This window comes from Triticum aestivum, chromosome 7A (assembly GCF_018294505.1).
Source record: "Triticum aestivum cultivar Chinese Spring chromosome 7A, IWGSC CS RefSeq v2.1, whole genome shotgun sequence".
NCBI classification, from domain to species: domain Eukaryota; kingdom Viridiplantae; phylum Streptophyta; class Magnoliopsida; order Poales; family Poaceae; genus Triticum; species Triticum aestivum.
Window position 1 is genome coordinate 738,792,722 of NC_057812.1, and position 15,483 is coordinate 738,808,204.

The following is a 15,483-nucleotide window of genomic DNA, read 5'->3' on the forward strand; positions in this document are numbered from 1 at the left end:
GGGATCTACACGTGAAGCGGAATACATGGCAGCCTCGGAGGCAGCACAAGAAGCAATCTGGGTGAAGGAGTTCATCACCGACCTAGGAGTCATACCCAATGCGTCGGGGCCGATGACTCTCTTCTGTGACAACACTGGAGCTATTGCCCTTGCCAAGGAGCCCAGGTTTCATAGGAAGACCAGGCATATCAAGCGTCGCTTCAACTCCATTTGTAAAAGTGTTCAAAATGGAGACATAGAAATTTGTAAAGTACATACGGACCTGAATGTAGCAGATCTGTTGACTAAACCTCTCCCTAGAGCAAAACATGATCAACACCAGAATTCCATGGGTGTTCGATTCATCACAATGTAACTAGGTGATTAACTCTAATGCAAGTGGGAGACTATTGGAAATATGCCCTAGAGGCAATAATAAAATGATTATTATATTTCCTTATTCATGATAATTGTCTATTATTCATGCTAGAATTGTATTATCCAGAAATCGTAATACATGTGTGAATACATAGACCACGATGTGTCCCTAGTGAGCCTCTAGTTGACTAGCTCGTTGATCAATAGATAGTCATGGTTTCCTGGCTATGGACATAGGGATGTCATTGATAACGGGATCACATCATTAGGAGAATGATGTGATGGACAAGACCCAATCCTAAGCTTAGCTCAAAGATCGTGTAGTTCGTTTGCTGTAGCTTTTCTGAATGTCGAGTATCATTTCCTTAGACCATGAGATTGTGCAACTCCCGGATACCGTAGGAGTGCCTTGGGTGTGCCAAACGTCACAACATAACTGGGTGACTATAAAGGTACATTACAGGTATCTCCGAAAGTGTCTGTTGGGTTGGCACGAATCGAGACTGAGATTTGTCACTCCGTATGACGGAGAGGTATCTCTGGGCCCACTCCGTAATGCATCATCATAATGAGCTCAATGTGACCAAGGGGTTGGTCACGGGATCATGCATTACGGTACGAGTAAAGTGACTTGCCGGTAATGAGATTGAACAAGGTATTGGGATACTGACGATCGAGTCTCGGGCAAGTAACATACCGATTGACAAAGGGAATTGAATACGGGATTGATTAAGTCCTCGACATCGTGGTTCATCCGATGAGATCATCGAGGAGCATGTGGGAGCCAACATGGGTATCTAGATCCCGCTGTTGGTTATTGACCGGAGAGGCGTGTCGGTCATGTCTGCGTGTCTCCCGAACCCGTAGGGTCTACACACTTAAGGTTCGGTGACGCTAGGGTTGTAGAGATATCAGTATGCAGTAACCCAAAAGTTGTTCGGAGTCCCGGATGAGATCCCGGATGTCACAAGGTGTCCCGGAATAGTCCGGAGTTAAAGATTTATATATAGGAAGTCCAGTTTCGGCCAGCGGGAAGGTTTCGGGGGTTACCGGTATTGTACCGGGACCATCGAAAGGGTCCCGGGGGTCCACCGGATGGGGCCACCTATCCCGGAGGGCTCCATGGGATGAAGTGGCATGGGAACCAGCCCCTGATGGCTGGTGCGTCCCACCCAAGGGCCCAAGGCGCATAGGGTTGGAAACCCTAGGGGGCCGTTGCCCCCCTGAGGAGGCATGCCCCCCCCCCCTAGTTGGAAACCCTAAGGGGGCCGTTGCCCCCAGGGGCCGCCCCCCCTTTAGATGGGATCTCCAAGGGGGCATGCGCCCCCCCTAGCCCCTATATATAGTGGAAGGGAGGGAGGGCAGCCGCACCTTGCTCTTGGTGCCTCCCTCTCCCTCCGTAACACCTCTCCTCCCCGCTTGTGCTTGGCGAAGCCCTGCCGGGATCCTGCTGCATCCACCACCACGCCATCGTGCTGCTGGATCTTCATCAACCTCTCCTTCCCCCTTGCTGGATCAAGAAGGAGGAGACGTCTTCCCAACTGTACGTGTGTTGAACGCAGAGGTGCTGTCCGTTCGGCACTTGGTCATCGGTGATTTGGATCATGGCGAGTACGACTCCATCATCCCCGTTCAATTGAACGCTTCCGCTCGCGATCTACAAGGGTATGTAGATGCACTCCTATTCCCCTCGTTGCTAGAATACTCCATAGATTGATCTTGGTGATGCGTAGAATTTTTTTAATTTCTGCTATGATCCCCAACAGAGATTTCATGAAGTAGAGCCAAGTGTAACGAGAGAAATCATCAATAAACAAAACATAGTAGCGATGACCACCTTTCGAATCAAAGGGAGCAGGACCCCGGACATCAGAATGAACTAAGTCAAAAGGATGTTGAGATATCGACTCACCGGTAGGATAAGGTAACTGGGTCTGTTTGCCAAGTCTACAACCATTACAATGTAAAGAAACATCTCCAGATACAGACCCTAAGAGGCCCTGGCGCACTAATGATGATAAACGAGAGCCACACATGTGACCAAGGTGATGGTGCCACTGCTGGAAGGACGCAGACGAGGAGGTAGCGAGAGCATGAGAACTGGCAGAAGTGGTGGCAGCGGAAGGAACACAAAGCCAGTCAACCTCCCAAAGGCCTGCTGACTCACAGCGCCGGGGGCCAGCACCAACCAAAGCCTTGGTGCGGCGATCCTGAATGGAGCAAGAGTCGGTATCAAGAATGACACGACAACCAGAATCAGTAAGTTCGGCAGCAGAAAAAAGATTCATGGTAAGACGAGGAACATGTGAAACACTCGAGACAGAAAAGGACGGAGTGGAAAGAATACCACGACGAGCAACAGGAAGAGATGTGCCATCGGTGGTAAGAACATTAATAGGAGAATCAAGGGGGCGAAGAGAAGACAATGCTGAAGAATCAGAGGACATATGAAAAGAAGCCCCAGAGTCCAGAACCCATGAAGATGTACCTGACGGAGTAGATGTTGGCGGTGTGGTGGAAGCAGTCACAGCAGCCGCAGAACCCGTCGATGAAGAACCAGAGGAAGCAAGTAGACGCTTGAGCCGTACAATGTCCTGGTCAGTGAGTGACGGAGTCGAGGAAGACACAGGAGTCCCACTGGAAAAGGAGCGCCTCCGGTCACGCTTCTTCTGGCGACAGTTAGATTCTGGATGACCTGACCTGGAGCAGTATCCACAGAAGGTGTCACGGCGCGACGTGCCCTTCTCTGCATAAGGAGGGCGACCCACCCACCCCTTCCCTGAAGGAGTAGGCAGGAGCGGCGGAGCGGTAATACGAGCAGATGTCACAGGAGCTCGAGTAGCCAACACTGACGGAACACCAAGCAATCCAGCAGAGCGAAGGCGGGTCTCCTCGGCACGAAGCTCGGCAAGCACCTCCGAGATAGGAACACGACCACAAGCAGGTGAGCACGACGAGGCTCAAACTCAGATCGGAGACGAGATAAGAACTCATGAACCCTCTGAAACTCCAAGTCAGACCGCGTAGCCTGATAGCAACGGCAAGTGCCACAAATCACTGTCCGCAGTGAGTCAAGCTGACGCCAGATGGCAGAGCACTGTGAATAGAACTCATCAACACACGAGTCACCCTGCTGAAGAGCATGCTCCTGGCGCACCATAGAAAGGTATAGAGCATCACTAGAGGGCTGATAGCGCTGGAAAAGATAGGACCACATCGCTGCAACAGTGCCGAGGCCCATGAACTCCGAAGCAAATTGAGGGAGGACACTCGCAGTGAGAACAGCAGCAACTCGAGCATCATCATTGCACCACTGAGTGTAAGCAAACAGATCATCCCGGTAGACAGAAAGAGTATCAGAATATGCGGATACCTGTTGATCATAAGCATCCACTGCAGCAGCATCTAGAGTCTTGGCGGCATCCCGGTCAGCCTGAGAAGCATCAGCAGCAAGAACCGGCGGCACTGGTGAGATTGGGGCCACTGGCGCAACAGGGCATGGCGGACAAGGGACCTCGCCAAAGAGAACACCCCACAAAAGGAGTCCACGCATATGGATGCGCATGAAGCCCACAAACTCAGCATAGTTGGTGCCATCGAAGATCACCGAGCACTGAGGGACGGCAACATAGCCTGAAGAGGACATAAGGAAGTCTCTCTGATGTTGGTGCTTGCTCTCTCTCTCTTTTTTGGGAGTCAACGAACACACACACCCGATCTGGATCGGGCAAAGGTGCGCTCGAGGCCGGCAAGGGCTCGCTGAATCCGGAGCGGTGCGGCCTAGCGCAGGCAGAGATGCGTACGCGCCTTGCAAGATGCTGCTTGTTTGCTGGACAAAGGACAGCAGGCAGCGAAATCCAGCCGGGGCAAAGCCAGGCAACAACGGCGGCCAGAACCAGCATCCGGGGGCGGCGGGACCGGACGGAACAGCCGGGGGCGACTGAAACGGACTGATAGGGACGGCTAGGCCGGACGGGACAGCAGCATACGGTGGCGGCCGACGGTGACCAAGCAAACCAGCAGGCGGCGGCGGCCTGAACAGAGAGATGGGGGCGGAGCCAGGCAGACTAGCGAATCCAGTCGGGGCGGAGAAAAGAACGGCCAAGAACGACCAGAGGCGGGCTGAGGCAGGCAGGGGCGGCTGGAATCGAACCGCAACGGACGGAGACGAGGTAGGCTAGGAAGGGAGAGCACGGAGTTGCATCGTGCGGGGGAGCGAAGCTAGCCTAACATGTGATACCATGTTGGATAATGAGCAACTAGCTTTACTGAGGGCCAAAGGCCAATACAATATACATATGTGGTAAAGTGCAGGAACCCCCTTATACAATGGGGATATACCGAAAAGAGACTATACACACCTAACAATAGCAACATGTAGACCACACATACTACTAACATACCTATGTCATTGGGATCTTAATCTCAAGCTTGGCTCCTCTCCACTCCAAATTTCCCTTTTCAGCTGTCTTTTCATCTCACCCTGACTTCACTTCGAAAAGAGTTGAACAAACAGTATGATACATCTCGACACATTATTGGATTGGGATTCACATGAAAGTTATCCGTGTAGCAATCCAAAATGACCAACAATATTATTAATTTCTAAGCCGAACAGGGTATTTTTTCTACTCCCAGGTGTACCCACACCCAGGTGAGCAAAAATAATAATGAAAAAGCAATATGAAACAAAATCCTAAAATTTTGCGACATCAAACATGCTCAAATGTATAGTTTTTTAATCTAGGCTATGCAGTTACTATCGATTAGCCTGAAAAATTTGTGTGAAATCCTTGCAAATCACAGCAGGAGCTAAAACTTCCAAGACATGAAAAGCAATAACCATCAAGAAAAACCAATGCAGCTTGCCAATCTGAAAGAGTAAATCAGCCTGAATATCCATGGCGAGCATCAAAATTCTTCTGGAGAAACTCCTTACGCCACTGGCCTATTAGGACACCGTAGCGTTTACTGGCATGCATATCCCACCAGAAAACCATCTTATATATCAACGAACTTTAGGCCTCCACTATGTCCATCACCAACGCTGTTACCTAGGAACAAACATACATAATTTGTCAATAATGTGTATTCTGATGAAAAGCGAGCAACACGACAAGGTTACAATGGGACATTTAGATGAACTGACAGGTTCACAGCTTGGAAAAATTACTTGCTTCGCTACAAAATTAGGAATAGATAAACAAAATCTACTGATCTCGCAAACAGAGGACATCTGTGCTCAGAGATCAAAATAGTATACTCATTCACCTCACAGCAATACACATGGAAATGGGGCAATAGGACGTAAAACAGTACTATTTAAACGATGATATCGAGCAATACAAGCAGTAGTTGTTATAGATAGCAAGATGAATAGAGAGAAAAAGCATCAAATATATTTATATTTAGATTAAAGGGGGAACTGCAGTCGTCGTGATGGTTCAACCAGCCCTCTCCCTCATCGCGCGTTCGCTGTTCCCCGGCTCGTGCAATCGATACTTCCCCAGGAAAAAAAGTCAACCGTAAACAATCCAACTGCTGTGATCCGAAAAAACACGGCCTCATGTGATCGCTTCTTCCCCCGAAAAAAAACCCTATCTCCACTACTATTAAACAATCAAACAAGAACTTTCTTACGTGCACCCCATAAAACGTACACGGATTCATTATGACCGCATGATTAAGCCCACTAAATTTAATCTAACGGCTAGCCTTAACCTAATCCATTCTCTGTGTGCACTTAACAATTTACATTGACTGACCGTGCTTCACCATACGAAACTCCACGTCCGATCAATTAGGAAACTATAATCATGATCGCGTCTTCTTAGAAAACTAATCACGATCACATCTTCTTAGGAAACTAATTACGATCGTGTTTTATTAGGAAATTAATCATGATCGCGTTTTATTAGAAAACTGATCACGACCGCATTTTATGATCTCCACTACTATTAAACAATTAAATAAGAACTTTCTTACGTGCACCCCATAAAACGTACACGGATTCATTATAACCGCATGATTAAGCCCACTAAACTTAATCTAGCGGCTAGCCTTAACCTAATCCATTCTCTGTGTGCACTTAACAATTTACATTGACTGACCGTGCTTCACCATATGAAACTCCACGTCCGATCAATTAGGAAACTATAATCATGATCGCGTCTTCTTAGGAAACTAATCACAATCACATCTTCTTAGGAAACTAATCACGATCGTGTTTTATTAGGAAACTAATCATGATCGCATTTTATTAGGAAACTGATCACGGTCGCATTTTATCTCCACTACTATTAAACAATAAAATAAGAACTTTCTTACGTGTACCCCATAAAATGTACACGGATTCATTATGACCGCATGATTAAGCCCACTAAATTTAATCTAACGGCTAGCCTTAACCTAATCCATTCTCTGTGGGCACTTAACAATTTATATTGACTGACCGTGCTTCACCATATGAAAGTCCACGTCCGATCAATTAGGAAACTATAATCATGATCGCGTCTTCTTAGAAAACTAATCACGATCACATCTTCTTAGGAAACTAATTAAGATCGTGTTTTATTGGGAAACTAATCATGATCGCGTTTTATTAGAAAACTGATCACGACCGCATTTTATTATCACCACTACTATTAAACAATTAAACAAGAACTTTCTTACGTGCACCCCATAAAACGTACACGGATTCATTATGACCGCATGATTAAGCCCACTAAACTTAATCTAGCGGCTAGCCTTAACCTAATCCATTCTCTGTGTGCACTTAACAATTTACATTGACTGACCGTGCTTCACCATATAAAACTCCACGTCCGATCAATTAGGAAACTATAATCATGATCGCGTCTTCTTAGGAAACTAATCACGATCACATATTCTTAGGAAACTAATCATGATCGTGTTTTATTAGGAAACTAATCATGATCGCGTTTTATTAGGAAACGGATCACGATCGCATTTTATTAGGAAACTAATCGGGTATTCGCACACATTGACACGTCCATCACCTCGACCTCCTAGATCACGATCCTATCTCTCCCAAGAAAAAACACCACAACCGGCCTCCACTTGGCATGGCGACAAGGAGCCGAGGACCAACAACTCCTTCTCAGGGGACGCCGCCGGAGTGCCGGTAATTCATGAACCTCCGAGGGTGCCGCACCGGTCGCCCATTCTTAGGGGATGCCGCTGGAGTGCCGGTAATTTATGTTGCTTGTAAGACAACTGCCCAGCCATCATTTATGGTTTCTTGCGAACTTACATGGCGTGCCTGTCCTGACTTATATACTTCAAAAATAAGGTTTCTATGCATTACTAACCAGAGTGTGCTATCTTTATATCTTCGGTGTTTCTTAGCAGATGTCGTTTACATGTGTCATCAACACATTATTTGTTTTTTCTTAATTTGTAACACTTGTACTCCTGGAGTTGGTTTATTTTAAGTTGTTACATTTGGAACTCCTTTCACTTCATAAAGGGGCTGGATGGTCTAAATTGCAAGATGTGATTTTTTTCTTACATGAACCATCTATAAATAAATATTTTTTTTACTATTCTTCTACGTATAAATACTTTGAGGTCCTTTCGCTGTTCATTCGGTTAGTGGTTAGGAACTAATGACCATCAAATTATTTTTATTATTTGATAGTATTACACACAAGTGGGTGTAAACAAAAACTATCAAAAATGGTCATGACTAGCATTTTTTTTCTTATTTTCTACAACTGGTGCTTCTCCATTTGTCTCCATTGTGTTCCCGGATGTTATTTTGTACTATTGTTTTCCTATGTCTACCCTTGTATTTATTCAGTGCATTGTTCTTTTCGCATTTTGGCATGAAAGCTTGCTGGCTTGGAGCAGGATGAATACAGATGAAAGAGGGGAAACATTGTAGAATTGTGTATGTTGCTTGCCAAGTTTAGCTTTGGATTTTTAGTGCTTTGACACTTCGTGCAGAATGAACTAAACATTTACATGTCAAGAGCATCTTGATGCATATAAAGAGTAAATGGAGGCATGAAATAACGAGTTGTATGGGTTGATTTATACTCTCCACTTTTATGTATGTTTGTGACTGTGTGTACCAGACATGAACATTCATCGTTTCATGCGTTGTCAAGCTTTCATATACGCCACGAGACGCAAAGCAACCTTTTATCTATCACATGTTGGCATCTACTTGAAATGCAACCAACAATTATACGTGCGTTGCACGTGCACACTTACTAGTGGTAAACAAACCACGAAAACAACTGCGACCCACTAACGCACGTCGCACGCCCGGTCTCTCCAAGCCCCTCGCTCCCATCTCTATCGCCTGAAAAGTCTCCCCGCCGCTCCGCCCACAAACACCACCGCTCCCACACAGGGCCTGGCCAGTGGTGGGAATAGTAGGGGGCGGTGTGGCCTCCGCGGCAGCACCGCCGGCCACAGGAGGCAGGAGCATGCAGCACGACCAGCGCTGCTTTGGGCGGCTGGAGGAAGAAGACCAGAGGTTGAAGAAGCACTACGGTCGTTGGATGGACATCGTACGGTCACTGGAGCTAGAATCATTCATACTGACTAAATTTGACAAAGGCCCCCGTCCCAGTCAACTTAGTAGGTCCACAAGTCAGCCTCCCACCATGGTGGGTCCCAGCTAGCAGGGGGAGCATTCATTTTTTGTGCGTAATAAGGAGGCACTTCCGGTGGGTCCGAGTTGACAGCGGGAGGAACATTTTTTCGTGAAATACGCTGGCCCGTTCGGTGGGTCCCAGCAGTCAGGGGGAAACGTTTTTTTCGCGAAATAAGGTGGCCTGTCTGGTGGGTCCCTGCTGTCAGGTGGAGGAATAATTATTTTGCGCATAATAAGGACGCACTTGCTTGCGGCCGCCTGGACCCAGCTGTCAGCCCCTCCACGTACAGTACTCTTCCAATGGAAGTCGGTCGTTGACCACGCCGCGCCGAGAGCACCAGGGCGGTGGTCTGGACGACGGCGAGGCCTAGTAAGGGGACGACGCGAAGCCTGGGAAGACGCAGCAGTGGAAGCCTGCGCAGAGAGGAGTACGAGGGTTCACTGGTTCGGCTGCGGTGTGAGGCTGCCGTTGCCGCAGAATAACAGGGGGTGTGGGTGAGTAGAGGGATGGCCTGGCCAGCGGTGGGAGTAGTACGGGGCGGTGAGGCCTCCGCGGCATCACAGCCGGCCACGGGAGGCAGGAGCACGTGACACGACCGGCGCTGCTTTGGGCGGCTGGAGCAAGAAGACCAGAGGTTGAAGAAGCACTACGGCGGTTGGATGGACATCGTACGATCACTGCAGCTAGAATCGTTTATATTGACTAAGTTGACAAAGCCCTTGGTACGCGTCAACTTAGTAGGCTCACAGCTCGGATTTGGCAGAGAACATATAGCCCATTTGCGATTTGTAAGAATATAAAACCCATTTTTTAATTCTAATGCAATTTACTATAGCCCATTTACAGATTGTTAAAAGTACAGCCCAACTTCTAGCTAGGATAACGATTAATAATTTCAAACAACCGCTCTAAACAGAATTTTAAAAAAATTCCCACATTTTGATGGGATCCGAAATATTTTTGTCCGAAGTTTCTAGTCAGGTTAAATATAATTTCAAAATAAAGTTGTATTACGTTAAAATCTAATGAAATATTGCGCGCGCAACAAGTAATGAAGTTAAAATTTTCAAATTCCAAAAATAATATATTTTTCAAACTAATTACGTGTTTGGTGCATAGTAACTGTCCAGTTATTATAATTACATCCCATTTATTATTTCTTAAAGTCCATTTTCTTGTTAAGCCTAATGCATACCTCTTAGGAAAGTTTGCAGCCCAGCTGGCGGAGAATAACAAGTTGGCCCGGATATTGTGTATAACTGTCGACCCACTTGCATTGCTGATGTTGAAAAAAAGGCCTGTGTAGTACAGTACAACCTAACATGGTTACTCAGCCCACATTCAGCGACGCCGGAAAGGCCCAAACAAGGCTTCTGTACAACTTTTTGAAGTAACTGAGCTCAATTAATAACTTAAGAACAAACGTTAGATTAAAGTGGAACCTAATTAAAAGTTGTCACGAGCAAATAAATAATTCAACGGGTCCCACTTGTGCGTGTGCGCGTGTGTGTGCGTTGTGTGTGTGTGTGTGTGTGTGAGAGAGAGAGAGAGAGAGAGAGAGAGAGAGAGACCCATCGGTCGATGCTCGTAAATACATCTTTCAGCCATATGCATTGCTGATGCTCAGTAAAAACTTATATAGTTGACACAATCATATAGAACATCATAGCACACTGAACTTGCATACAAAAGTTTCACGCAAGCGGCACAATCAGGATGGAAGTAGTGGATCGCTACGGGAAGGGCTATGTTGAAACCAACGAAGTCGTACATAACGGTTCATCGTCTTTATCAATGACGGGGAAATATCTTGAATGTTGTGCAAAGAAAACAGACAGACAACACAATAAGTTCTGCTAGCACATTAAGTTGACGTACAACCCTTTCTAAAAAAAGTTCAGGTACAAAATTAGAACAGGTCACAATCAAATGTACTGGCATATCAGTGCTTCACACCCATAGCTCGGATTTAACTAGTATCTGACAAGATTCAGTTGTTACCTCAAATTAGAGCACATCCAGGCAGCCAGCCCTGCCTCTTCTCCCAAAGAAGCAGTGGCCTCCGCCGCGCGATGGAGTAGGCCCTGTGCCATCCATCGTTTCGAGCAACACGGGGAAAGTCTGACGTTGACTCCTGTAATGGACGTCGTCAACGGACCCTGGCACCAGCGGCGGAGGCAGGACTTCGATTGATGGATTGACCACTTCTTCGACATGCACGAACACTCGATACAGGTACATCCCTAACGTGGTCCGTGGAGGCCTTGGTGGCGACGAATAGTACAACCCCGGTTCCTGCACCGGTATCTCAACACCAATCACCGTCGGTATGGTGGATGGCTTCTTCATCCATGCCATAACCGTCAGAGCCCAGCTGTCTGGAGGAACAAACATACTTACGAGCTCACCTTCAAGGTCGTTGATAAGCTCGTTCATTGACTCGCTGTTCCAAGCACGTCGAGGCATGCCGTGGAAGGTAAGCTTTGTTAAAAACTCAAGCTCAGATGGCACCGATCCCCATTGAGGGAATCCTGGATTAGGGGGTCTCCGGACAGCCGGACTATATCCTTTGGCCGGACTGTTGGACTATGAAGACACAAGATTGAAGACTTCGTCCTGTGTCCGGATGGGACTCTACTTGGCGTGGAAGGCAAGCTAGGCAATATGGATATGTATATCTCCTCGTTTGTAACCGACCTTGTGTAACCCTAGCCCCCTCCGGTGTCTATATAAACTGGAGGGTTTTAGTCTGTAGGACAACATACAATCATACCATAGGCTAGCTTCTAGGGTTTAGCCTCTCCGATCTCGTGGTAGATCAACTCTTGTACTACTCATATTATCAAGAATAATCAAGCAGGAAGTAGGGTTTTACCTCCATCAAGAGGGCCCGAACCTGGGTAAAACATCGTGTCCCCTGCCTCCTGTTACCATCCGCCTTAGACGCACAGTTCGGGACCCCCTACCCGAGATCCCCCGGTTTTGACACCGACATTGGTGCTTTCATTGAGAGTTCCTCTGTGCCGTCACCGCAAGGAAGGATGCCTCGTCTCGTTGTTAAAAACAACATCACCGCCAGGGGAGCCCTGGCTGTCGGCCAAACTTTCCGGCTAGGCAGTTTCATCATGACCGCCCGTTCGGCTGCTGCCCCGACGATGACTTCTCAGGTCATAGAAAATAGCCTCCACGTCGGCTCGGAATTCGTCGAGCAGATGGATCCAATGGAGCTCTCTTCCCTAAACGAGCTCTTGGATCGCATCGCCGCCTTGGGAGTCGCTACGGACTATGATCGGATTGGTCTTAAACCCGATCAAAGGGAGATTAACTCTCCACCGGTCACCCATCATGTTGCGGTGGTGGAGGAACAATGCGGCGATTCTTCTTCTATCTTGAGGACTAACTATGTCCGGATTCCTGAGCTCTCCGAGCCGGATACCCGTTTACGGGAGGACATCACCCAAACCCTGAACCTAGAATCAGGCAGCGGGCCAGACTTATCGGGCAACATCTCGAAACCTGAAATTCCAAGATTGGAAACACCTCGGCCCCTGGGTCTCAGATTGGGTAGGGGTTCGGACCCAATTCCACCCACCCACCCAGACATAAATGATCTTTCCCACATCAGACAAGAGCCCCATGAAACAGTAAATCATTATTGGGCCAGATTCCTCCTTGTGATGAACAAGGTTAAGGACTGTTGTGAGAAAGATGCAGTCTCATTTTTCTGCAATAATTGCACGGACAAGGGTATCTTTAACGCCTTGAGTCGCCGTGACATATCACGCTTCGCTGACTTGGCATCCATAGTACAAAAGTACTATGCGATGGAAAGTTCCTGGAAAACCGAAAAGAAATTTTGGGATAATCCGGCTCGGAATATACACCCAGTTCGAAGTAAAAGGGTGCACTATCATAAGACACCCGAGTTAGTTACAAAGAAAAAAAAACCTCTTCAGGGCACGGAACCGTATTGGAGGGATGGCTTAACGGACCCTGTAAAATTCATAGTACATCGGATACCATACCAACACACATGCTTAGAGCATGTTGGATACTCCGGCACGTGGCCAAAAGTGGCGAGGATCTTCTCATCCCAAATACCACAAAGCACCATCCTGTGGATAACAATACGGTACTAACAGTCTTTGAAACCTTCGCATCAAATAATAGGCGCAAGCGAACACTCCGCAGCCTCACCGAAATCTGCCACGTGGCAGCAATAAATCCATGGAGTGACACGGCTATTACCTTCAATGCCAGTGACGAACCTAAATTCCGAACAGCCCAAGCACCAACTACACTGGTCCCTAGTCCAATTGTGGATGGCTTTCGACTCACCAAAGTACTCATGGACGGCGGCAGTGGATTGAACCTCATCTATGAGGAAACCCTTCAAAAAATGGAAATAGACTAGAACCGCATTGAGCAAAGCAACACAACCTTCAGAGGAATCATCCCCGGTCGGGAAGCAAGCTGTGCTGCGAAAATCACACTAGATGTGGTATTCGGCACGCCGGAAAACTATACGTCCGAACAAATTACATTCCAAGTGGCCTTGTTCAGTAGTGGATACCACGCCCTTTTAGGACAGGAAGCGTTCACGATCTTCCAAGCCATACCCCATTATGGGTACATGAAGCTCAAAATGCCCGGGCCCAACGGAATCATCACTCTCACTAGTGATCCGGACACGGCACTCCGCGCCGAAAACAAAACAGCCGCATTGGCCCTCGAGGCATTATCCGAAGCCCTTTCGGCCGAGGAATTAACCGCGCTGTGCTCCACAGTGGATAGGGATGATGTGATACTTGACAAGAGATCCAAGTCCACATCTTTTAAACCAGCGGATGAAATAGTCAAATTCCAAGTGCACCCAATGGACCCTACAAAAACAGACTCCATCGGGGCACAGTTAAACCCCGCCGTGGACGCCGCACTACGAGAGTTCCTGCGCGAGAATTGGGATATATTCGCCTGGCACACCACAGACATGCCAGGAATCTCACGCAGGCTGGCCGAGCATAGCCTCAATATTCTAAAGGGATTCAAGCCAGTCAAGCAGGCTCTTCGGCGTTTCTCTGAACCTAAGTGAGGGAGTCCTGGATTAGGGGGTCTCCGGACAGATGGACTATCTCCATTGGCCGGACTGTTAGACTATGAAGATACAAGATTGAAGACTTCGTCTCGTGTCCGGATGGGACTCTACTTGGCGTGGAAGGCAAGCTAGGCAACACAGATATGGATATCTCCTCCTTTGTAACCGACCTTGTGTAACCCTAACCCTCTCCGGTGTCTATATAAACCGAAGGGTTTTAGTCCGTAGGACAACAATCACAACATACAATCATACCATAGGCTAGCTTCTAGGGTTTAGCCTCTCTGATCTCGTGGTAGATCTACTCTTGTACTACCCATATCATCAATATCAATCAAGCAGGACATAGGGTTTTACCTCAAGAGGGCCCGAACCTGGGTAAAACATTGTGTCCCCTGCCTCCTGTTACCATCCGGCCTAGACGCACAGTTCGGGACCCCCTACCCGAGATTCGCCGGTTTTGACACCAACATTGGTGCTTTCATTGAGAGTTCCTCTTGTCGTCACCGTTAGGCTTGATGGCTCCTACTATCATCGATAGTGATGCGGTCTATGGTGAGACTTTTCTCCCCGGACAGATCTTCATATTCGGCGGCTTTGCACTGCTGGCTAATTCGCTTGGCCATCTGGAGCAGATTGAAAGCTACGCCCCTGGCCGTCAGGTCAGATTTGGAAGTTTGAACTACACGACCGACATCCGCGGAGAATTGATCTTCGACGGATTCGAGCCACAGCCGGGCGCGCCGCACTATCACGATGGGTATAACCTAGCTCTACCGAAGAACAGTACCCCAGAGGCCGCGCTTGCATCAGCTCCGACCCTTAGCTCGGAGCCAACTGCGCCAATCGAGGACAGGTGGTTAGACATCGCCTCAGGGGCTCCAGTCTCAACGGCGATCGAGCCGAACACCAGCATAATCCTCTGCGCAGCCTGTGACTCCAAGGTGCCGGACTCTTTTTCTGACTCCGAACCGCCCGCGCCCCTGCCAATCGAATCCGATTGGGCGCCGATCATGGAATTCACCACCGCGGATATCTTTCAGCACTCGCCCTTCGGCGACATTCTGAATTCACTAAGGTCTCTCTCTTTGTCAGGAGAGCCCTGGCCGGATTATGGCCAACAAGATTGGGATGCGGACGACGAAGAAATTCGACACCCACCCACCACCCACTTAATAGCCACTGTCGATGACTCAACCGACATGCTCGACTTCGACTCCGAAGACATCGACGGTATGGACGACAATGCGGGAGGCGAAGAGGAACCACCGCCCACAGAGCGCTGGACGTCCACCTCATCATATGATGTATACATGGTGGACACACCAAAATAAGACGAAGACAAGGAACAGGAGGACGCACCGAAGGCTTGTTCCCTCGAGAAGCAGTCAAAGCGGTGGCCCA